At 44.2% G+C, this 22,103-nt stretch overlaps 1 long non-coding RNA gene across 1 annotated transcript; it reads left to right on the top strand.

Annotated features, from left to right (window-relative positions):
• Window positions 1-563: 563 nt before the first annotated feature.
• On the top strand, window positions 564-21,114 carry LOC129680747 (uncharacterized). The gene is made up of 3 exons (XR_008720738.1): window positions 564-612; window positions 12,578-12,655; window positions 21,038-21,114. It is a non-coding gene; the product is annotated as an uncharacterized LOC129680747 (long non-coding RNA).
• Window positions 21,115-22,103: the final 989 nt, after the last annotated feature.

Here is a 22,103-nt window from a genome sequence, read left to right as displayed (position 1 = left end):
TTTATATGTATGGTGGCACAACAAATTATACACAACAAAGAATTAAAAAAGAAAGGATTAATATAAGTACAAATTGAGTCAGTATGGTGGCACATACCTATAATTCTGATACTTAGGAGACTGAGGCCAAAGGATTATCTGGAGCCTGGGTTGCATAGCAAGTTCTAGGCTAGCCTGGATGTTTTTATGTTTTTATGTTATGTGTGTGGTTGTTTTGCTTGGAGAACGGCAGGCATTAGTTTATCTGGAGTTACAGATGGTTGTGAGCCACCAGGTGTTCAGGTCCTCTGGAAGAGCAGGATACAGACAGGATCCTGTAGCCCAGGAACAAACAAGCAACAGCAAAGCAAAAACAGAACTGTACCTCAGCTGAATTGCTCTAAAAAAGAAAAATCTTTTCTCTTCAGTATAACTTGGAAGGCTGTTCTATTGTCCTTTCACAATTTGAGGGAATGAAATCCTTTAGATATTTAAACATACTCCAATTTCTTCAACAGGAAGATTATTATGTTCTCTGTCTATTTTGTCATTCAAAATGTCCACTAATCTGGTGTTTGTTTTTCAGTATGTCCTGTCTGTCCTGAAATTTACCTACCCTACGTTATTCCAAGGGTGAGTATCTTTTCCCTCAGATTTTGTTCTTTAAGATTTAGATGTTGGTGTGTATATGTGTAGACACATGAAAGAAGTGCCCATGGAGGCCAGAAGAGGGCATTGTAGCTGGAGTTTCAGGCAGGTGCTGCCATCTAACATGGATGCTGGGCACCGAATTCTGGTACTTTGCAAGAGCAGCATGTGCTAACCACTGGGCCGTCTCTCTAACTCCCTGGGCAAATGTCTTTAACACTTTCATATGCATTTGTAGGAAATGTCCTTACAATGTCTTAAAATGTTCTTTGAAAGAATTTTAGTAACTATATAGGTTCATCTTCAGCTAGAGATACTATAGTTTATTCATTTTGTTTGTAGGTATTGGATCATGTCCCACTTAGGGAGCATTAAAGCCCCAGATAGCTTTGTATTTGAACCCTCAAGCTTGGAATGACTTCTTGGATATTCCCATTTAAGTTGGGTAAAAGAACTTCTTTAGCATTCTTTCTTTATTTCTTCATATTGAGACAGGGTCTCTCTACATACTTCAGGCTGCCCTAGAACAGGCTGGCCTCAGACAGAGATCTGCCTGCCACTGTCCCTCAGAATGCTGGGATTAGAGGGGTGTGCCGCCATGCCTGGCCATAAATCGTTTTTAGAAACTATTTTACCATTTTTAAGAAAGAGCTGATGTTTTATGATGTTTTATGAATGCTTTGCCTGTATATATGTATACACACTATGTACTTGGTGCATGCAGATTTCAAAAGAGGGTATCAGATCTCCTGGAGCTAGAGTTATAGCCCATTTTGAGCTGCCATATGGGTGCTGGGAACTGAACCCTAGGAGATTGGTCAGTAATCCTGACCACTGAGCCATCTCTCCAGCCCCAGTTTACCTTTAACCCTGCAAGCATATGAAAGTTTCTGTAATACCATATCCCAACTACGATTATTTTTTTCCTTTCTATGAATTTTTAAATTTTATTTATTTATTTTTGGTTTTTTTAAGACAGGGTTTCTCTGTGTGGCTTTGACTGTCCTGGAACTCACTTGGTAGACCAGACTGGCCTCAAACTCAGATATCTGCCTGCTTCCTCCTCCTAAGTGCTGGGATTAAAGGGGTGTGCCACTACTTCCCAGCCCTTTCTGCAAATTTTATTTTATTTTTGTTTTACAATTAATTTATTTATTGTCTTATAAAATTATTTACTTATTTAATTTATTGATTGTGGCCCCCTCCCTCCTCCCCTCCCAATTCTACCCTTCCTCCCTCCTCCCCCATACTCCCTCCCTATTCCTCAGAAAAGGGGAGCACTCCTTACCACCCACCCCAGCACGTCCTTCATAAATTCAGATAGTTTTCTTGTGTGCTTACTTTCTGTCCTTACCTCTTTTCAGTGAGTTTTCTGTTTGTGCCTTTTACCCACTCATTTTCACTGAGGTTTTAGCATTTTTCTTGTTTACTTGGTCCATTTTGGTTTTGGTACTGGGGGTGGAGCCCGGGATCCACCCTGCTAGGGATCTGCTTTACTGCTTAGTTGTATCACCTGCTCTTAACTTCTTTTTTTTTTTTTTAGACTAAGCTAAGTTACTCAGGCTGGCTTTAAACTCGCTCTGTAGCCCAGATAAGCTTTGAACTTGTGATCTTCTTGCCTCAGCCTTCCCAGTGGCTGGGATCACAGGCCTGAGCCACCAGGCCTGATTTTAGTACATTTGTCACATTTTAAAGATATAACTGACAGGGGCTGGAGAAGATGGCTTAGTGGTTGAGGGTGTTAGTGAGGACCAGAATTCGGCTCCCAGCACCCATAGCAGGTAGCTTGAAACTGTTTGTAACTTCAGGTCCAGGGACTCTGATACCCTCTTCTGGTCCCCTTTAGGACCCCCTGCCCACCCCTCACACCCTGCCATACACACACCAATAAAAAATAAAGAATAAAAATAAAATGGTACTACCACATGAGCACCGTATTGATTGGGAAAATTTTTGTAGTTTTTTTTTTTTTTTTACCTTTAATTTCTTTATAATTATTTTTATTACTTTATGTAGGTAAACAAGTTTCTTTTATGGCCACTTTCATTGCATTTCCATTGATGATTATTTTACTCCTGAGTATATCATTCATATGTTTGATAAAGCTCTATTCAGTTCCTAACCATTGTCCATTTACTTAAATGAATGGTCACTGTAAGAAAATGGTGCCTCCTCCAATAATTAACCAACTTACAATATTTATTTATATAATCCTTCCTTTTGCCTTTGGATGCTTAAAACAATATATAGTTAGTATCCTATGGTCTCTTTTTCCGTATTCTTGTTTTTTTTTGGGGGGGGGGCTGAGAAACTGCAGAATCTATTTTATTTATTTATTTTTTATTTTTTTCATTTTTTTAAATTATTTTTTTACACTTTATTCACTTTGTATCCCCCCATAAGCCCCTCCCTCCTTCCCTCCAGATCCCACCCTCCCTCCCTTCTTCATGCATGCCCCTCCCCAAGTCCACTGATAGGGGAGGTCCTCCTCTCCTTCCTTAGTCTATCAGATCACATCTGGAGTGGCTGCATTGTCATCTTCTGTGGCCTGGTAAGACTGTTCTCCCCTCAGGGGGAGGTGATCAAAGAGCAGGCCTATCAGATTGTTTCGGAGGCAGTCCCTCTTCCCATTACTATGTAACCCACTTAGACACTAAACTGCCATGGATTACATCTGTGCAGGGGTTGTAGGTTATCCTCATGCCTGGTACTTGGTTGGAGTATGGGTCTCTTGGAAGACCCCTGTGTTCAAATCTTCTAGTTCTGTTGCTCTCCTTGTGGGGTTCCTGTCCTCTCCATAACCTACTATTTCCCACTTCTTACATAAGATTTCATGCACTCTGCCCAACAATTGGCCATAAAGTCACAGCATCTGCTTTGATAGTCTGCAGGGCAGAGCCTTTCAGAGGCCCTCTGTGGTAGGTTCCTAGGTTGTTTCCTGTTTTCTTCTTCTTCTGATGTCTAATCTCTTTGCCTTTCAGGATGGGGATTGAGTGTTTTAGTCAGGGTCCTCTCTCTTGATTAGTTTCTTTAGATGTACAGATTTTAGGTTTATCCTATAAGTCTATATGAGTGAGTATATACCGTGTGTGTTTTCTGCTTCTGGGACAGCTCACTCAGGATGATCCTTTCCAGGTCCCACCATTTACCTGCAAATTTCATGATTTCCTTATTTTTCATTGCAGAGTAATACTTCATTGTGTAGATGTACCACAATTTCTGCATCCACTCTTCAGTTGAGGGGCATCTGGGCTGTTTCCAGCTTCTGGCTATTACAAATAAGGCTGATACAAACATGGTTGAGCAAATGTCCTTATTGTGTACTTGAGCCTCTTTTGGATATATGCCTAGGAGTGGTATGGCTGGATCTTGAGGAAGCACTATTCCTAGTTGTCTGAGAAAGTGCTAAGTTGATTTCCAGAGTGGTTGTACAAGTTTACATTCCCACCAGCAGTGGAGGAGGGTTCCCCTTTCTCCACAACCTCTCCAGCATGTATTGTCACTTGAGTTTTTCATCTTGGCATTCTGATGGGTGTAAAGTGAAATCTCAGGGTTGTTTTGATATGCATTTCCCTAATGGCTAATGAGGTTGAACATTTCTTCAAGTGTTTCTCTGCCATTCGATATTCCTCTACAGAGAATTATCTGTTTAGCTCTGTTCCCCATTTTTTTAATTGAATTAGTTGGTTTGCTGCTTTTCAGCTTCTTTAGTTCTTTATTTATGCTGGATATTAGCCCTCTGTCAGATAAAGGGTTAGTGAAGATTCTTTCCCAATCTGTAGGCAGTCTTTTTGTTTTGATGACGGTGTCCTTTGATTTACAGAAGCTTTTCAGTTTCATGAGGTCCCATTTATTGATTGTTGATCTTAGAGCCTGTGCTGTTGGTGTTCTGTTCAGGAAGTTGTCCCCTGTGCCAATGAGTTCTAGGGTATTCCCCACTTTTTTTTTTCTAGCCGATTTAATGTGTCTGGTTTTATGTTGAGGTCTTTGATCCACTTGGACTTCAGTTTTGTGCAGGGTGATAAATATGGATCTATTTTCATTTTTCTACATGTAGACATCCAGTTGGACCAGCACCATTTGTTGAAGATGCTATCTTTTTTCCACTGTATGGTTTTGGCATCTTTGTCAAAGATCAGGTGTCCATAAGTGTGTGGGTTTATTTCTGGGTCTTCTGTTCGGTTTCATTGATCCACCATTCTGTTTCTATGCCAGTACCATGCAGTTTTTATAACTGTTGCTCTATAGTACAGCTTAAGATCAGGGATGGAGATACCTCCAGAAGATCTTTTATTGTAGAGGATTGTTTTAGCAATTCTGGGTTTCTTGTTATTCCATATGAAGTTGAGAATTTTTCTTTCCAGGTCTGTAAAGAATTGTGTTGGCAATTTGATGGGAATTGCATTAAATCTGTAGATTGCTTTTGGTAAGATGGCCATTTTTATTATGTTAATCCTGCCAAGCCATGAGCATGGGAGATCTTTCCATCTTCTTATATCTTCTTCTAATTCTTTCTTCAGAGACTTGAATTTTTTTTCATACAAGTCTTTGACTTGCTTGGTTAGGGTTACACCAAGGTACTTTATGTCATTTGTGGCTATTGTGAAGGGTGTTGTTTCCCTAATTTCTTTCTCAGCCCTTTTGTCTTCTGTTTACAGGAGTGCTACTGATTTTTTTGAGTTAATTTTGTATCCGGCCACTTTGCTGAAGGTATTTATCAGCTGTAGGAGTTCCCTGGTAGAGTTTTTGGGGTTGCTCATATCATATCATCTGCAAATAGTGATAATTTGACTTCTTCCTTTCCAATCTGTATCCCCTTGATCTCCTTCAACTGTCTTATTGCTCTAGCAAGGACTTCCAGAACTATGTTGAAAAGATATGGAGAGAGTGGGCAGCCTTGTCTTGTCCCTGATTTCAGTGGGATTGCTTTAAGTTTCTCTCCATTCAGTTCGATGTTGGCTATAGGCTTGCTGTATATCGCCTTTACTATGTTTAGATATGTGCCTTGTATCCCTGATCTCTCCAATACTTTAAACATGAATGGATGTTGGATTTTGTCAAATGCTTTTTCAGCATCTAGGGAGATTATCATGTGTTTTTTTTCTTTCAGTTTGTTAATATGGTGGATCACATTGATGGATTTCTGTATATTGAACCACCCCTGCATACCTGGGATGAAGCCTACTTGGTCATAGTGGATAGTATCTTTGATGTATTCTTGTATTCGGTTTGCAAGTATTTTGTTGAGTATTTTTGCATCAATGTTCATAAGGGAGATTGGCCTGAAATTCTCTTTCTTTGTTGAGTCTTTGTGAGGTTTAGGTACCAAGGTGACTGTGGCTTCATAGAATGAGTTTGGTAATGTTTCTTCTGTTTCTATTTTGTGGAATAGTTTGAAGAGAATTGGAGTTAGTTCTTCTTTGAAGGTCTGGTAGAATTCTGCACTGAAACCATCTGGTTCTGGGCTTTTTTTGGATGGGAGACTTTTGATGACCGCTTCTATTTCCTTGGGGGATATAGGACTATTTAATTGATTTACCTGGTCCTGATTCAGCTTTGGTAAGTCAAATCGATTAAGAAAATTGTCCATTTCATTTAGATTTTCAAATTTTGTGGCATTTAGACTTTTGAAGTAAGTCCTAATGATTGTTTGGATTTCCTCAGTGTCTGTAGTTATGTCCCCCTTTTCATTTCTGATTTTGTTGATTTGGGTGGTGTCTCTCTGCCTTTTTAGTTAGCTTGGCTAAGGATTTGTCGATCTTGTTGATTTTTCTCAAAGAACCAGCTCTTGGTTTCATTGATTCTTTGAATTGTTTTATTTGTTTCTAATTGATTGATTTCAGCCCTGAGTTTGATTATTTCCAGCCATCTACTCCTTTTTGGTGTATCTGCTTCTTCTTTTTCTAGGGTTTTTAAGTGGGCCATTAAGTTGCTTGAATGAGCTGTCTCGAATTTCTTCTTGAAGGCACTTAGTGCTATGAACTTTCCTCTTAGCACTGCTTTCATTGTGTCCCACAAGTTTGAGTATGTTGTGTCTTCATTTTCATTGAGTTCTAGGAAGACTTTAATTTCTTTCTTTATTTCTTCCCTGACCCAGCTGTCATTTAGTAACAAGTTGTTCAGTTTCCATGTGTATGTAGGCTTTTTGCTATTTCTGTTGTTGTTGAGGTCCAGCTTTATTCCATGGTAATCAGACAGGATACAAGGGATTATTTCAGTCTTCTTGTATCTGTTGAGGCTTGCTTTGTGACCAACTATATGGTCTATTTTGGAGACGGTTCCATGAGGTGCTGAGAAGAAGGTAAATTCTTTTGTGTTTGGGTGTAAGGTTCTGTAAATGTCTGTTAGGTCCATTTGATTCATGACCTCTGTTAGAGACATTGTTTCTTTGTTTAATTTCTGTTTTGTTGACCTGTCCTTTGTTGAGAGTGGGGTGTTGAAGTCTCCCACTATTAATGTGTGGGGATCTATATGTGGTTTAAGTTTTATCAATGTTTCTTTTACAAATGTGGGTGCCCTTGTATTTGGGGCATAGATGTTCAGGATTGTAATGTCTTCCTGGTGGAATTTTCCCTTGATGAGTATGAAGTATCCTTCCCCATCTCTTTTTATTAATTTTGGTTGAAAGTCTATTTTATCAGATATTAGAATGGCTACTCCTGCTTGCTTCTTGGATCCATTTGCTTAGAAAGTCGTCTTCCAACCCTTTACCCTCAGGTAATGTTTATCTTTGTGCCTTAGGTGTGTTTCTTGTATGCAACAGATTGCTGGGTTTTGTTTATGCATCCATTCTGTTAGTCTGTCTTTTTATTGGAGAGTTGAGTCCATTGATGTTGAGAGAGATTAATGACTAGTGGCTGTTAGATCCTTTGATTTTGATGTTGGCTGTGGTCATAATGTTGTGTGCTTGGTTGCGTTTTGTTTTACTATAGTAAGGTTAATTATTTCCTGTGTTTTCTTGAAAGTAGCTAGTTTTCTTGGGTTGTATTTTCCCTTCCAGTGTCTTCTGTAATGCTGGATTTGTGTGTAAGTATTGTTGAAATTTGTTTTTGTCATTGAGTATCTTGTTTTCTCTGTCTATGAGGACTGAAAGTTTTGCGGGGTATAGTAGCCTGGGCTGACATCTGTGTTCTCTTAGGGTCTGCATGATATCTGTCCAGGCCCTTCTGGCTTGCTTAGTCTCTGTTGAAAAGTCAGGTGTGATTCCAATAGGTTTGCCATTATATGTTACTTGGCCTTTTTCCCTTGCAGCTTTTAGTATTTTTTCTTTGTTCTGTATACTTACTGTTTTGATTATTATGTGGCGGGAGGATTTTCTTTTCTGGTCAAATTTATTGGGTGTTCTGTAGGCCTCTTGTATTCTTATTGGCCTCTCCTTTAACTTGGGGAAATTTTCTTCAATGATTTTGTTGAAAATATTTTCTGGGCCTTGGAGAAGGGAATCTTCTTTTTCCTCTATTCCTATTATTCTTAGGTTTGTCTTTTCATATTGTCTTGGATTTCTTGGACAGTCTGTGTCAGGAATTTTTTGGATTTAACATTTTCTTTGACAGATACATCAATTTCTTCCATTGTATCTTCTACACCTGATTTCTTTCTTCCATCTCTTGTAGTCTGTTGGTTATGCTTACCTCTGTAGTTTCTGTTTTCTTCCCTAAATTATTCCTCTCCATTATTTCCTCCATTTGTGTTTTCTTTAATTTTTCCAGTTCTATCTTCAGGTCTTGAGTTGTTTTGTTTACTTCCTTCACCTGTCTGATTGTATTTTCCTGTTTTTCTTTTAGTTCCTTCAGCTCTGTTTCTTTTATTTCTTTCAGTAATTTAATTATTTCTTCTCTGAAGGCCACAAATTGTTTGGCTGCATCTTCCCATATTTCTTCATGGATGGCCATAATCTGCTTGTCTTTAACTTCCTCCATTTCTTTACGGATAGCCATGATCTGTTTGGTTTTATCTTCCTCTAATTCTTTACGTATTTTATTTGTTTCCTCTATTATCCTCTTTATCAGCATAGATGTAAGGTTATCTTCTTGATTTTCTATTATACTGGGTTGTCTAGGGCTGCTTGCCCCTGGATGGCTGGGTTCTGGAGATGCCATATTACTCTGTCTTTTGTTGGTTGGGCTTTTACGTTGACCTCTACCCATTGGGCTGTTTTAGGTGTTGGCTGTTAGTTTCTGTGCTTCCTGGAGTCCTGAGGTAGGGAGAATCCCCTTGGCCGGAACATGATTTTTCCTGAAGGAGGCCTCCTCTGCTTTTTGGTTATGGTCACTGTATGGCCAGTGTTTCTCAGGAATTGCCACTGCTCACCTCAGGTGTATAGACCTGAGTAGTAGCTGTGGTCTTTGTTAGTTAGGGGGGCTCTCCTTTCACCTGTAGAAGTTCTCAAGACAGTTGCCCCACTGCTGGGTTTCTCGTTCTGAATTTAGTGAGCTGTTGTTGTTGTTACACTGTTTTTCAGGCACAGCCCTCTTGAAGATCCTGCTGATTCCCTAGCTGTGGGGTTTTCTCCCAACAGGGAAACTCAGTCTGGTATCCTGGGGCACACAGTTCTGTTCGGGAAGGTGAGAGGAGCACCCAGCAAGTCTCTGGGCCAGGGGCTGAGTGCTTCGCTCAGGGCCTGGAGAATGTGCGCCTAGGTTGAGTTGGCGCCTGGGGGCGCTGCTCTGGTCTGGATGCTGTGCAGGCCTCTCTAGGCTGGCAACTGAGGGCTCCTTTCTGGTCTGGATGCGGGGCGCCTCACTCTGAGCCGGAAGCTGTGTGCCCCTGTCTGGGATGGCGGCTGAAGGCGCCGCTTTGTTCCAGAGGGTCTACGCTCTGATCTGGGCTGGCAGTGTGTGTCCCCTTGTGGGCCAGATTGGGGACTGCCGTTCTGTCTGGGATGTCAGTAGAACCCGAAGGCACAGACGCGTTTGGCTCTGCCTTTCTGGCCTTTGGGAGCCTGGGCGTCTGCCTAAACTGGGTAACTTTTCCCGAGACCGTTTCGGGGTGGGGGTGTCAGCTGAGTGCTCTGAGATCAGACCAGCCAATTCCCTCCCTGTGGGTTTGCACCCGACAGTGAAACTCAGTCTCTGGTGCCCTGGGGCCCACAGTTCTATCTGAGGCGACGAATCAGGCGTGCAGGCAGGGCTCTGGGCTGGCTCCTGGGGCGCCCGAGGAACCCAAGTCTTTTCCAGGGGATGTCTGGGTGACCTATGGTCAGTCCCAATCGTTTTCTGCACCGTGGGGTTATCTCTCGACTGGAGATTCCAGTCTCTGATGTTGTGGTGAGCACAGTTCAGTCTGGGACCATGACCAGAGCACACTGGCGTGTGGCTCTGGGCTGAGGCTGGCGACCAAGCGTCTGGCGGAACCAGGATCTCTTCTGCGGTTTAGCCGGGTGAGTTAAAAGCTGATTGAATCCCCCACCGTGGGGTATCCTCTCACGTGGGAAACACAATCACTTGTGTTTCATGGCTGCGAGTTCTGATTGCTGGTCACTGTGCCGATCCTGCTGTGCTGCTGGTCAGAATCGGTATTCTTGTTGTTTTTTTTTTTTTAGAAAAAAAGAGCTGTTGAATTATTTACTTATTTATTTAGTTCGATGCAGGGTTTCTCTGTGTAACCTTGGCTGTCCTAGACTCCCTTTGTAGATCAGGCTGGCTTTGAACTCACAGAGATCTGCCTGCCTCTGCCTCCCTGAGTGCAGGGAATACAGGTATGTGCCCCCACACCTGGCTTGAGCTGTTGAATTTTTTCTAAAGCATTATGCCATTTAAATATGTACAGAACACATTCTTCATGCTTCTTTTCTTAAGAAATGTGTTTGGGGGATGGAGAATGGCTCTGTGGTTAAGAGCACTTGCTGCTCTTGTGAAAGGCTCTAGCACCCATAGTTCAGTTTCTATAATCCACATGGTGGTTCATAACTGTCTCTAACTCCAGGGGACCTGACATCCACTCCTTGCCTCCTCAGGCACTGCATCACATACGGTACACAGAAATACAGAAATGCAGACAAAAACACCCACACACATTATATCATACATATATGTATATATGTGAAGTCTCCAAGCACTACTGCATGACTCTTGGGGAAAGATTGACCAGATTCAAACCACTGCTCTAGACCAGGCTGATTCAGGGGAGGGGCATGAACTAGTTGACCTGTTCTTGACTGGGCCAGTGAAGCATCAGGTCTTACTACTGATCATTTGTTTTCTAATGCATGAAGAAACTGGGCCATAGGCAATGGGGCAGTACCCACAAGTTCCAAGAAGTAGGAAATGGCCTGACTCATTTTAAGGTTATAGGCTGTGTGCCTTGGGACTCTCCAAGGCCGGAGAGAGAGCTTGCCCTGAGGAGGGCCTGGCTAAGGCAAGAGGGCTTTGAGTCACACATAGGAGACTTTGTCCTGGAGGCTGTGGGTTCTTGGTGTAGTATCACAACACGTGGGCGTGTTACAGTCACTTGAGGTGACGTGTCTCACGTCATTTGTGACTAAAAATAGGCCTTTAAAATATCTGAATGAATCATGTAAAATCTAACGGTGACTAAACTGAGGGGATCCTGAGAGGGCAGACTGCTGTCAGGTATGACCTGTGGACATGGATGTGAACATGGCCATGATCAGGGTAAAGTAGAACTTCCGTGTTACAGACAGCGGAGAACAGAAAGGATGCCTTTAGAAACTGTTGGAGGGAGGTTAGCTACACGAGGGATCCATGGACGTACCATGAGTCTCCGAGGTGCCTGGGTGGCTCCTTCATGGGTGCGTTATTTACAGGGGGTGGGGCACTGCATTTATGGCAGCCCTAGGAGCTGACTAAGGAGAACATCACTGAACAGAATACTTGCAATCATCGCCTCCATCACATCCGAGAGATGGCCTTGAACTCGTATACCTCCGCCTTTAAGATTTATTTTTATGAGTGTGTGTGTGAGTGTGTGCAGTACCTGAGGAGGCCATTGGGTCTCCTGGAACTGGAGTTACAGGAAGTTGTAAGCCACCAAACATCGGTGCTAGGGTCCGAAGGTGGGCTCTCTGGGAGAGAAGGAAGTATTCTTACCCAGTGAGCCATGTCTCCACTCCCTCACAGCCCTCCTGGCTCAGCCTCCCAAGTGTTGGGAATCCAGGTCTGTTCCATCACACCTGGCTCATTTGGCATTTTGATACACTTTGCACAGTGGGAGAGGGAGGGGTGTTGTTGACCTCTGCTGTCCCTGACTGGATTGCTAAGAGCATTGTGTGTGTAGTGAACTTCATGACCCCAGGGTGTATGTCGCTGGGAAGGGGCCGAGGGCTGAGGAAGAGCCAACAATTTTTAAACGAGTGGCATGATTTAATTAACAGCTGAGGGGGAGAAAGCTACAAGGTGGAGAGTGGAGGGTGGGGACAGCCCTAGGTACCTGTTATAGGACTAAGCTAAAGAAGCAGGTGCAAGATAGTGAAAGACTAAATTACAGAGACAGCTAGGAGGTGGCTTTGGATGTGGACGCTATTGTGGGGCTAAACACAGCCATGAGGGTTTTGACAAGTAGATGAAGGACGTGAAGTCTGAGGAAGGGCCAGGAAGGAGGGTTGGCAGATTCGGGACAGTAGGATGACAATCAGGGTTGGGTGTATCTAAGGTGGCATTTTACATAGGACATAAATGGGAGCTTATGGGATTTCAGTGTAGCGGCATCTGGGTAAGAATGGAGATCTGGAAGTCACCTATATCTATGGGCTATGAATAGGTTGTTCAGGAAATGTCTAGAAGAGGCGAGCAAGAATGTCAGCTCACTGGAGAGCTGGATTCAAGTAGAGACAGAAGAAGGTCTGAGGAACTGGAGGATAACTGGGGAAATGGGAAAAAGGATGTAGAAAGGTTGGAAGGGTTGCCCTGGTGATGTCAGCAGGCCTGTCACGGCTGCGGAGAGTTGGACGCTGTAGGCCTGAGTAACTAATCCTGACATCTATCTTCTCCAGGTGGCAGACATTCATCGGTGGACTTCTGCTTCATATGTCATGGAAGCTGGGCTGGGTGGAGATCAACAGCAGTCCCAGGTACAAGAACTTCTTTGTAACTGACTCATGATCCACACACACTTGCTTTATGTTCTATTGCACCAGGAGAGATGGATGTGTGCTCGAGTTATTTGTCCTTTAGTTCTTTTCCAGTCTTGAGATTTAGTGATTTTATAATAAGTCTTAAATAGTGTCACTAATATATCAAAATTCCTGGAGACATACAAAGTACAACACCATATTAATTTGCCTTTATTTTAAGTATAAGGATCACTACAGGTAACTTATGGGAGCAGCTTTAAATATTCTTGGAAATGTTTATTGAATTATTTTCTACTTACAGAATAGCTAAGAATAATACTAATATACTAGTTACTTTTCTTTTGCTGAGATAAAACACCAGGACCAAAGCAATTTATCAAAGGGAGGGTCTGTTTTGGGTTTCCAGTTCCGAGGGCTAGGGTCCATGGCTCTGAGCCGAGGCTTGGCAGTGGGGTAGCTGAGGAGCAGCTGAGAGCTCACAGTTGCTCTACAGGCAGAAAGACAGTACATGGCTCTTCTGATTTATCATTACATTTTATTTAATTTTTTTTTAATTTTTTGAGATTATGATCTAATTACACTGTTTTTCTGTTTGCGTTCCTCCCTCTAAGCTCTCCTATATACCTCTCCTTGCTCTCTTTCAGATTCCTGGCCTCTTTTTGCATTAATTATTCTTACATGCACATACTAGGTGCACATGAGCTTCCTGGATTTTATTATGTCACTGTTCATGTTGTGCTTGAGGCGCTGATGTAATCTACAGGAGCAGCTTATTAAATATGACTTTCGCTGTAATGTGGACTGAAAGAAATGAGGTGTAAAGTTTGTTTGTAATGCACAGGATGTGGACACACAATTGAGTTGTTAAAGTGCTTGCCTGCCTGTAACCCCTTCACTGGTGGTGTGGTGTGGTGTGGTGTGGTGTGGTATGGTGTGGTATGGTGTGGTGGTGGCTGGGTGGTGTGTGTGTATGTAGGGGTGCATGTGTCGAGGGGTGTGGGGAGAACTCACTGGTCAGCCAGTCCAGCAGAACCACTGAAATCCAGCTTTGGTGAGAGACCCGACATCTGAGGTTGACGTTGGGCCTTCCCATGCACACATACAAACACACAGAAAAAATACTGTTGTCCTTTGACCTGTGCAAGGATTGGCCTTGCAGTGTAGGGTGTCACTAGGCGATGCCAGTGATCGGCCTATGATCCTTGATGTCCTGGGCTCCCTGTTTTCATGTTTGGAGCTATCTTTGTGTCCACGAGATGTCAGTAGAATACAGAATTTTTGAGAATTCCATTTGAGGAGCCCTCAGGCACCCATAACAAAACACTGCCGAGCGTTTGCAGGAAGCAGATGTTCTCTCAATAAAGCATGCTCTATTTGAAGAGCAAGCGATTTAATTTAATTAGGCTTCATCTCAGTAACAACAGCGCTATTATGTATGCCAACAGAGCTTCACAGTGGCGGGGTGCGCATGCAAAAGGAAAGCAGACCTGTGCTTCCGGTGAGAGGCACTATCTGGACTTCTCAGTCAGGTCCAGGGGCTCGACAGATCAGCTCAGTTCTCAAACCAGACCCCTGGGCAAGAGGTCTTTCAGTGTGACAGTACCTGCAACCCTCCAGTCAGGAGCTGCTCTCCCACCCACACATACATGTGCATGCAAACGTGCACGTGAACATACTTACTGCCTCAGCCGTTCCCCAGAGGCCCAAATGCTAACGGGACCTGAGACCTTCCACAGTCACCACAGAGCTGAATTCTATTTTGTTTCCTTTGTGGGTGAATAATGGAAGAACTAACCCACAGAAGAGGCCCAAATGCCACCAGCTGACGAACTCCAAGTGGGAAGAGGGCGCCCCCTCTGTTCCTGACGTTCAGACCCTTGGCTCGTAAGACTCAATGTTAGGCCTTTCAAGGAGGCCAGGGGAGTGTGAACCCTCCATAAAGTGACTGTGTAGCCAGTTTAAACTTCAGAGCCTGTATCTTTGAGTAGCACTTCTGGGCATTTATCCTGAGTGTTACGGAAACATCACACATACGAGAAAGTAATATATTCAAGGATGCTCATGCAGCATTGGATAGTAAAATATGCAGGACTGACTTAAATATCCAACCATAGGACATGCACTCGATTGTTATTAGCATTATTGGTTCAGTTATTAATGCAAGTCAGTGGTCATTAATTCAACTATCAGTAAATTTTGCCATGAGAAGTTGAGAAACTAAGAAGATTATGAGACAATATGTGCAACAAGATCCCATTGTTGGAGAAATGTTAATATATGTAGCATTTGGGCACGGGGAGGGCACCTAACAGCTCGTGTGTGTGTGTGTGTGTGTGTGTGTGTGTGTGTGTGTGTGTGAGTGTGCATGCTTTGGATTGTAATTGCAGTGTTTTTGTTTTCTAGTTTTTGGGACAGGGTCTCACTGTGTAGCCCCGGCTGGCCTGGAACACCACACTAGGCCTCCAGTGTTTCTCTTAATGTTGGAGTGTGGTGGGAAATGGCAGCTGCTCAGTGCTCAGAGGGGCCAGGTATCCCCACAGCCAGCCGTGCCCCGGTAGGCCAGGTTCGGCCATCTGTCCTTGATAAGCCGACTAAAACAGCTAAGTTAATAGTGAAAAGTGGAAAAAGATGATGGAATCGGGAAGCGTGTCAAAGAGTTCCAGTGGTGCGCCTCACCCCATGGTTTTCCAGGGTCCTACAGTGCGGTTACAATTTACTGCAGGGCAGAAGCAGTCCTGTGTGGCCCCGCCTACCGTTGACCCATGGTGTCTTCTGTAAGGTCACTTAATAGGTTGTACCTCTTTCTCTCCCCTCCTGGCCTAGGTTTTTTCTTTCTCCAACTTGAGACTCCTGGGCTAATTCAGTTTTTTTGGAGGAGTCTATTTGAATAGTGTGACAGCTAAAGTGAAGGCACAGGAGTCTCCTTTGAATGTTTTCATCCCTGCCAGTCCACTTACACAGCCTCTTCTCCCCAGCGTGTTTGAAGTTCCAAGGAAAATGCCTGCACCCCCTCTTGGCTGCTGGGCAAACACTCTCTCACGAGCACACATTGAGATGACAGGTCAGTATAAGCCACAACGTCCTGTGTCTGAGTCATGACCCAGATGTTTGCAGCAAATGCTCACCCGGTGTCCCTGCCACATTCCTCAGGAGTCTCTTCTGTATTCTGTTGAAGTTACGCCTTTGTGTTTCGGAGTAGGGATTGGCACATAAGATGCTGCCCGGGGCTGCTTTCTTTTCCTCACATTCTCAGTCAGCAGTGCAGACTCTTGCCTCTTGGAGTCCGTAACTCAGCAGGAGTTTCCTTTGTTTATTTTAAGAGGGACTCAAGTACAAAGGTCTGGGACTTCACTGACCTTACATTCCAAAGCCTTAGGCCTGCTGCAGCCAAGCCAGCTGCTGGCTGGCCTTGAGCACTGGACTTCTGGTGCGCGGCCTGCCGTGGGTTTGTGTTCTGTTGCCTTTGAACCTTGTAAGCTTGGTATGACAGGTCCGAAGTGGGAAAGCCTTTTCATAGGGGATTGGCCGCCATCTGCAGTATCACTTGGCCATGAGGGTGGGGACAGCATGGTCGTCAGCCTGTTCACCTTTTGGTTGGGAATCCAGACATCTGTTGTTTCAGGCAGGACTGGTGATAGTGGAGAATATATGCCTGTTAGCTTTTTGACCTGATACAGAGCTGCCATTGTGCTTGCAGCTTACCTGTCTGTAGCCTTGTCTCCCATTAGAGCATGAGGGTTCTGTGGGCAAAGTGCAAAGACATGAATCGAAAGCTTAGAGCTGGGCAGCCTGGACTCCAGACTCTGACCTGATGTCTACCAGCTGTTCAGTAGGAAAGTGACCCGAGGTCCATGTGCATCTGTGTGGGTGGACAATTTTTGATGAGAACAGGAGATAGGAACCGGTCTAGTAAAGCAGGCATCCCATAGCAACAGTTTTGAGGATGTCAGAAGGATTCTGGTCCCTTTTTCTTTGTTATCTCCTTGTCTGTTGCTGCAATGAAACACTATGACCAAGAGCAAGTTCCATCACTGAAGGAACTCAAGCAGGGCAGGAACCCGGATGCAGGAGCTAATGGAGGGAGGGGTGCTGCTCATCAGCTTGCGCCTCAGGGTTTGCTCAGCCTACTTTCTTCTAGAACTCAGGACCACTGGCCAGGGATGGCACTTTTCACAATGGCCTAGGCCCTCCCCCATCAATCATTAGTTAAGATAGTGCCCTCTAGACTTGCTTACAGCCCCACTTTATGGAGGCATTTTCTCAGTGGGCCTCCCTCCTCAGATGACCCAGCCTGTGTCAAGGTTAGGTGACAAAGATAGCCAGCACTCCTAAATGAGCACCTGAGGAGCTCCTGCACACCCAGCTGGATGGGCCACGTGGACTAACAGCTCACCCTCCCCATACCTCGCTCCATTTTCTGCCATAAGTCCGTTAAAAGACCCCAGACTAGCAGCTTGAAAGGAACCTTATATCTGGGACTCCCCCTGTTCTATGGGAGCATTCTTTTTTCCTCTTCCTTTCTCCTAACAGCCTACCTATGAATCTATAATAGATTTCTCTCTAATACCCATCCTTTGTGGTTCATGAATTTCACTGTTTTTATTTAAAGTTTTACCTATGTGTGTGTGTCTGTGTGAGTGTATGTAATGTGTGTACAGGTACGCTTGGAGGCCAGACATGCAAAAGGCAGTCTTTGTAAACTACCCAACCTGGATGCTGGGACAGTTCGTCCTCGGCTCTTCCTCCTCCTAAATTTTATTCTTTGACTTTAGAGACAGAAACCAGGAAATTATTGGTAGCTGTCTTAGTCAATGTTGTATTGGTTTGAAGAAATACCACGACCATGGCAACTCTTATTTAAAAAACAAAACAAAACACAAAAACATTTAACTGGGGCTTGCTTACAGTTTCAGGGGTTTTGTCTACTACTGTCATGGCAGGAAGCAGGCATTGTGCTGGAGAAGCAACTGAGAGTTCTGCAGCCAGAGTTCTACAGCGGGATCCTCAGGCAGCAGGAAGAGAGGCACTGAGTCTGACATGGGCTTTTGAGACCCCAATACCACCCCCATTGACACACCTCCAACAAGGCCACACCTCCTAATCCTTTCAAATAGTGCCACCTAAGCATTCAAGTGCATGAGCCTATGGAAGGTGTTGGGTCATTCAAACTGCTACAGTAGCCATTGAGTTTTCTAGATCCTAGCTCCCCAAGGAAGAAAGTTGTTCTCAAGGACGCCCCATATTTGTATATTGCTTTCTAAGTAGAAAATTCAAGCAAGGCATGGTGGTGCATGCCTGTAACTCTGATGTTTGACAGGTAGGAGGATCAAGAATTCAAAGCCAGTCTTGGCTAAAAAATAAGTTCAAGGCCATTGTGGGCTACATGAGACCTTGTCTTAAACGCAAAGTGAACAAAGCATTTAATGTCCATAAACTAAACCTAGAGAATACTGGAGGTCTGTCTAGCCCACCTTGAATGCTCAAAACACTTAGAGAATCATATAGTACAAAGCCCATTTTATATTAACATGTTGGATATTGTTAAAATTTGAGTAAGACAGATGATCCAAAAAGACACTGAGACAGGTTACTGGGACTAAGGTCTCTCAGCTTGGGTTTTATTGCTGTGAAGAGACACGATGACCATGTCAACTCTTTATTATTATTTTATTCATCCCTTTTTTGTTTTGTTTGTTTTGTTTCTTGTTGAGACAGGGTTTCTCTGTGTAGTCTTGGCTGTCCTGGACTTTGTAGACCAGGTTGGCCTCGAACCTACAGAGATCCATCTGACTCTGCCTCCCCAAATGCTGGGAGTACAGGTGTGTACCACCCTGCCTGGCTCAGGTCAACTCTTATAAGGAAAACAGGCTGACTTACAGGTTCAGAGGGTTAGTTGTCATGGCAGGAAGCATGGTGTTATGCAGGCAGGCCTTGGTGCTGGAGTAGTCGAGAGTTCTGCATCCAAAACATCAGGCAGCAGGAAGAGAGAGACACTGGGACTGGCTTCAGCATCTGAAACCTCAAAGCCCACACCCAGTGACACACTTCCTCCAACAAGGCCACACCTCCTACCAGTGCCACTCCCCATGAGCCTGTGGGGGGCCATTTTCATTCACATCACAATGTAAGGTTATTATTATACCCTTGGCAAACAGAAAGACCGAAGAGCTCTGAGGAGAGTTCAGTTCTCAGTACCAGGGATAGATGGAAGAAGAGGAGGGGGGAGGAAGAGGAGATCAGAGTTCACATGCCAGAGAAAGGAGCTTCTTAGACCTTGAGAGGATGGAGGGAAGGTGATAGATAGCAAGAGTCGGTAGCCAGGCTTTCTGAGTCCCAGGCTGGAGGCAGAAAGACCTGGACCAGGGTGTGCACAGTGTCAGTACCTTAACATCAGTGCCCTTTGATGTAAGCTCTCCTCCCAGTGTCCCAGTAGGATGCTTTTCAGTATCTGGGAGAGGGCAGAACTTTCTTATTGTTACATTGTGTAATTGACAGCAGAGTATATTGAAAGTGCCAAACAAGATGGCCAAATGGGGTGGCTTTTGCCTGTCAAAAACTGTAAAGTATTTAGTCGACGGTCTTAACCATTGTTAAGTCAGATGTCTTCATGAGGTTGTTGTGTGGCTTTTTTTTATTTTTCTTTTTATTTGTGTGTGTGTGTGTGTGTGTGTGTGTGTGTGTGTACAAGGCTGGAGGTTGACATTGGGTGTCTTCAATCACTGTCTACCTGTTTTTCAGTTTGTTTGTTTTTGTTTTTTGAGCTAAGTCTCTGAAAATCTGGGCCTGGAGTTCCCAGCCAGACTGGCTGACTATCAAGCCCCAGAGGTCGTCCTGTCACCCCAGCTCTGGGATTACAGGTGTTCACCGCCACACCCAGATTTTATTGGGGATCTTACTCAGACCCTCATGTTTGCATATTGAGTTCTTTGCTAATGGAGACAAACCCTGGCTTCTATAGTGTAGATCTTGAAAACTGCAGCGTGGGGCTGGGAAGGCTCAGAGAGTAGGCACACAAGCTGCTGGTCCAGGACCTGGGTTGGATTCCCAACATCCACGTGTCCACTCACAACTGTGTGTAACTCCAATCTTGGCGGGTCGGATACCCTCTTCTGACCTCTGTGAGTACTACACACACAATATGCAGATGTACAAAAGTCCATCCATACAGAATAAGGTGAAAAAAAAAAATGTAGCACGGAGAACATGGAACACGGTGCCCGGCTGGCTGTTAGTGCTCGCTACATGCTGTGATGCTGTCATTCACAGTGAGCCCTAGAACCTTTCGAGTTGCTGTGAGCGTTTGCTGAAGTCACTGATGTGGTCAGTAAGATCTGGAGGCCGTCCTGGTGCCTGGGAACATTGCTGTGCTAGGCCCGAGTCTGATCTTGGCTAGGCTGCCTGTCCTGGACAGTCAAAGGGAGGACTGTTTGTGAGTTTGCCATTGCACCAGGGTAGTCATTGACTGCTTTGGGATTATTACATTGTCTACTGCTCAGATGGCTTTACTTATTTTTATTCATTGTGAGGTTGACTCTGGGAACCTCAAGTAGTAGGGAGATTTCCCTTAACTCCACTAAGAGGAAATAAGTGGCAGCCTCCATGAAACATGCCCTGTGCCCAGTTCTCTCTCTCTCTTGTTTGTTTGCTCATGGTTTGTTTGTTTGTTTGTTTTGAGATAGGATTTCACAGCGTAGCTCTGGCTGTCCTGGAACTCTTTGTAGACCAGGCTGGTCTTGCATTCACAAAGATCTGCCTGCCTCTGCCTCCCAAGTACTGGCATTAAAGGAGTGTGCCACCACCCTTAGCTTATTTATTTATTTTTGAGGAGAACAAGATTCTAGACTGTAATGAAAAATCAAATCCTAATATGACCATCCTGAGCCAAAGAAGCGTGCCCTTTAAAGCCCTCAGGTTTCTCTAGAACTTCAGGTTAATGTTTGATGCCTCCAGAATATGACCACCCTGTTGAAACTGAGATTTATTATTTAAAAACCATTTTTTTCAAAGTTGTGATTCCATGAAGCTGTTTGAAACATCTTAGGTAAACAATCTTTTAAAAATAATCATCAGTATACTTGAAAATTAATGGTGTAACACCATTGAAGAAAATCAGCTGTGTCCTCTCCCCAAGCATGAAGCAAGGCCTATCCATGTTCATTTTTGGGAGTGTTCCTGAATACTAACACGACAGAGCTGTATGTCACACGCCTTCATTTGCTTATGCTCTCAGTGAGTGAGGAGCACATCTCACTCGTCCCCTCCCCCACAGTATGTAGACAGCTGGGTGGAAGGAGCTGGTGCCTCTAGGGGATCCTTTCCAGCTAGGTCTCTTCAAACATGAAGTAGCAAAAGCATTATAATTTCTCCTCCTCTTTTCAGATCCAATGTTTTGACATGGCTTCCTGCTTCATTGCTGTTTGTGGGTATAATCTATGCAGGGTCCAGAGCATTGTCTAGACTGGTGAGTATTAGAATTTGTGTGGGGGGGGGGCAGGGACACACAAGCCTTCTGTCCTTGTCCCCTTTGTGTATAATTTATTGCACTTGGCATCAGTTGGGGGTAGGCATCAGCCCGAAGGTCTGATTAGATCGGATAACAGAGGTGTCGGTTAGCTTACTGTAGCTGTGATAGAAACACCCAAGGAACGTCTTCAGGGAATACATTTTGGCTCATGGTTTCAGAAGGTTCCACACTGAGTCCTTTGCCTCTCAGGTTCTGGGCCTGTGGTAAGGTTGGACATAGTGACAGTAGACGGTGTGTCTAAGGCTGAGCATCCTGTTGGTGGAGGATGTGGAAAAGCTGTTTACCCCTTGGCAGACGGGAAACAGAGTAGGACAGAAGACGGAGGACCAGGAGTAGCTTTCAAAGGCACAGCCCCAGTAACCTACTTCTTCCAGCTAGAGGTCTTGCTGCCTGGAGTTTCCAGGCATTCCCAAATTAATACCTCAACCTGAGGACCAAGCCTGCAATATGTGTGCCCTGCTGGAGGCCTACTTCATATCCAAACCATATCAGGCCCAGAAGTCCTGGGCCTGAGCCGACATGCAGCTTTTCTCTGCTTTTGCTGACTTGAAGGTAACTAGAAAATAGGGCAGTGCCAGCTTGTTTCACAAGATGGAGGTGGGCAGAGAGAGAGAAGCAGCAGCAACTGTAAAGTCCGCTGCAGTCAGGCAGGAAGAAGAGAGTCAGGACTAACCTTTACCTGCTGCTGAGGAGAAACTGGATTTACTAGCGAAATGAGCCAGGGGATGTTGGATAAAGTTGGGAACACAAGTGTGGCACAGAGGGAACCAGTACCTGGGAACCAGTAAAATGAATTGCCTATTGTGTCTTCCCACCCCTCATCTCTCCCCCTCAGGACTGTGGTTTTTGAAGCATAGAGGTGTTTCCAAATACATTATTCAGAAATGCAAATGTAATTATTTTGCCACCAAGAGAATCCAT

The sequence above is a fragment of the Psammomys obesus genome, unplaced genomic scaffold (genome assembly GCF_907164565.1).
Source record: "Psammomys obesus unplaced genomic scaffold, mPsaObe1.curated_primary_1811, whole genome shotgun sequence".
In the NCBI taxonomy this organism is placed as follows: domain Eukaryota; kingdom Metazoa; phylum Chordata; class Mammalia; order Rodentia; family Muridae; genus Psammomys; species Psammomys obesus.
The sequence above is the reverse complement of the archived record's forward strand: the minus strand, read 5'-3'. Positions and strand labels throughout refer to the sequence as shown.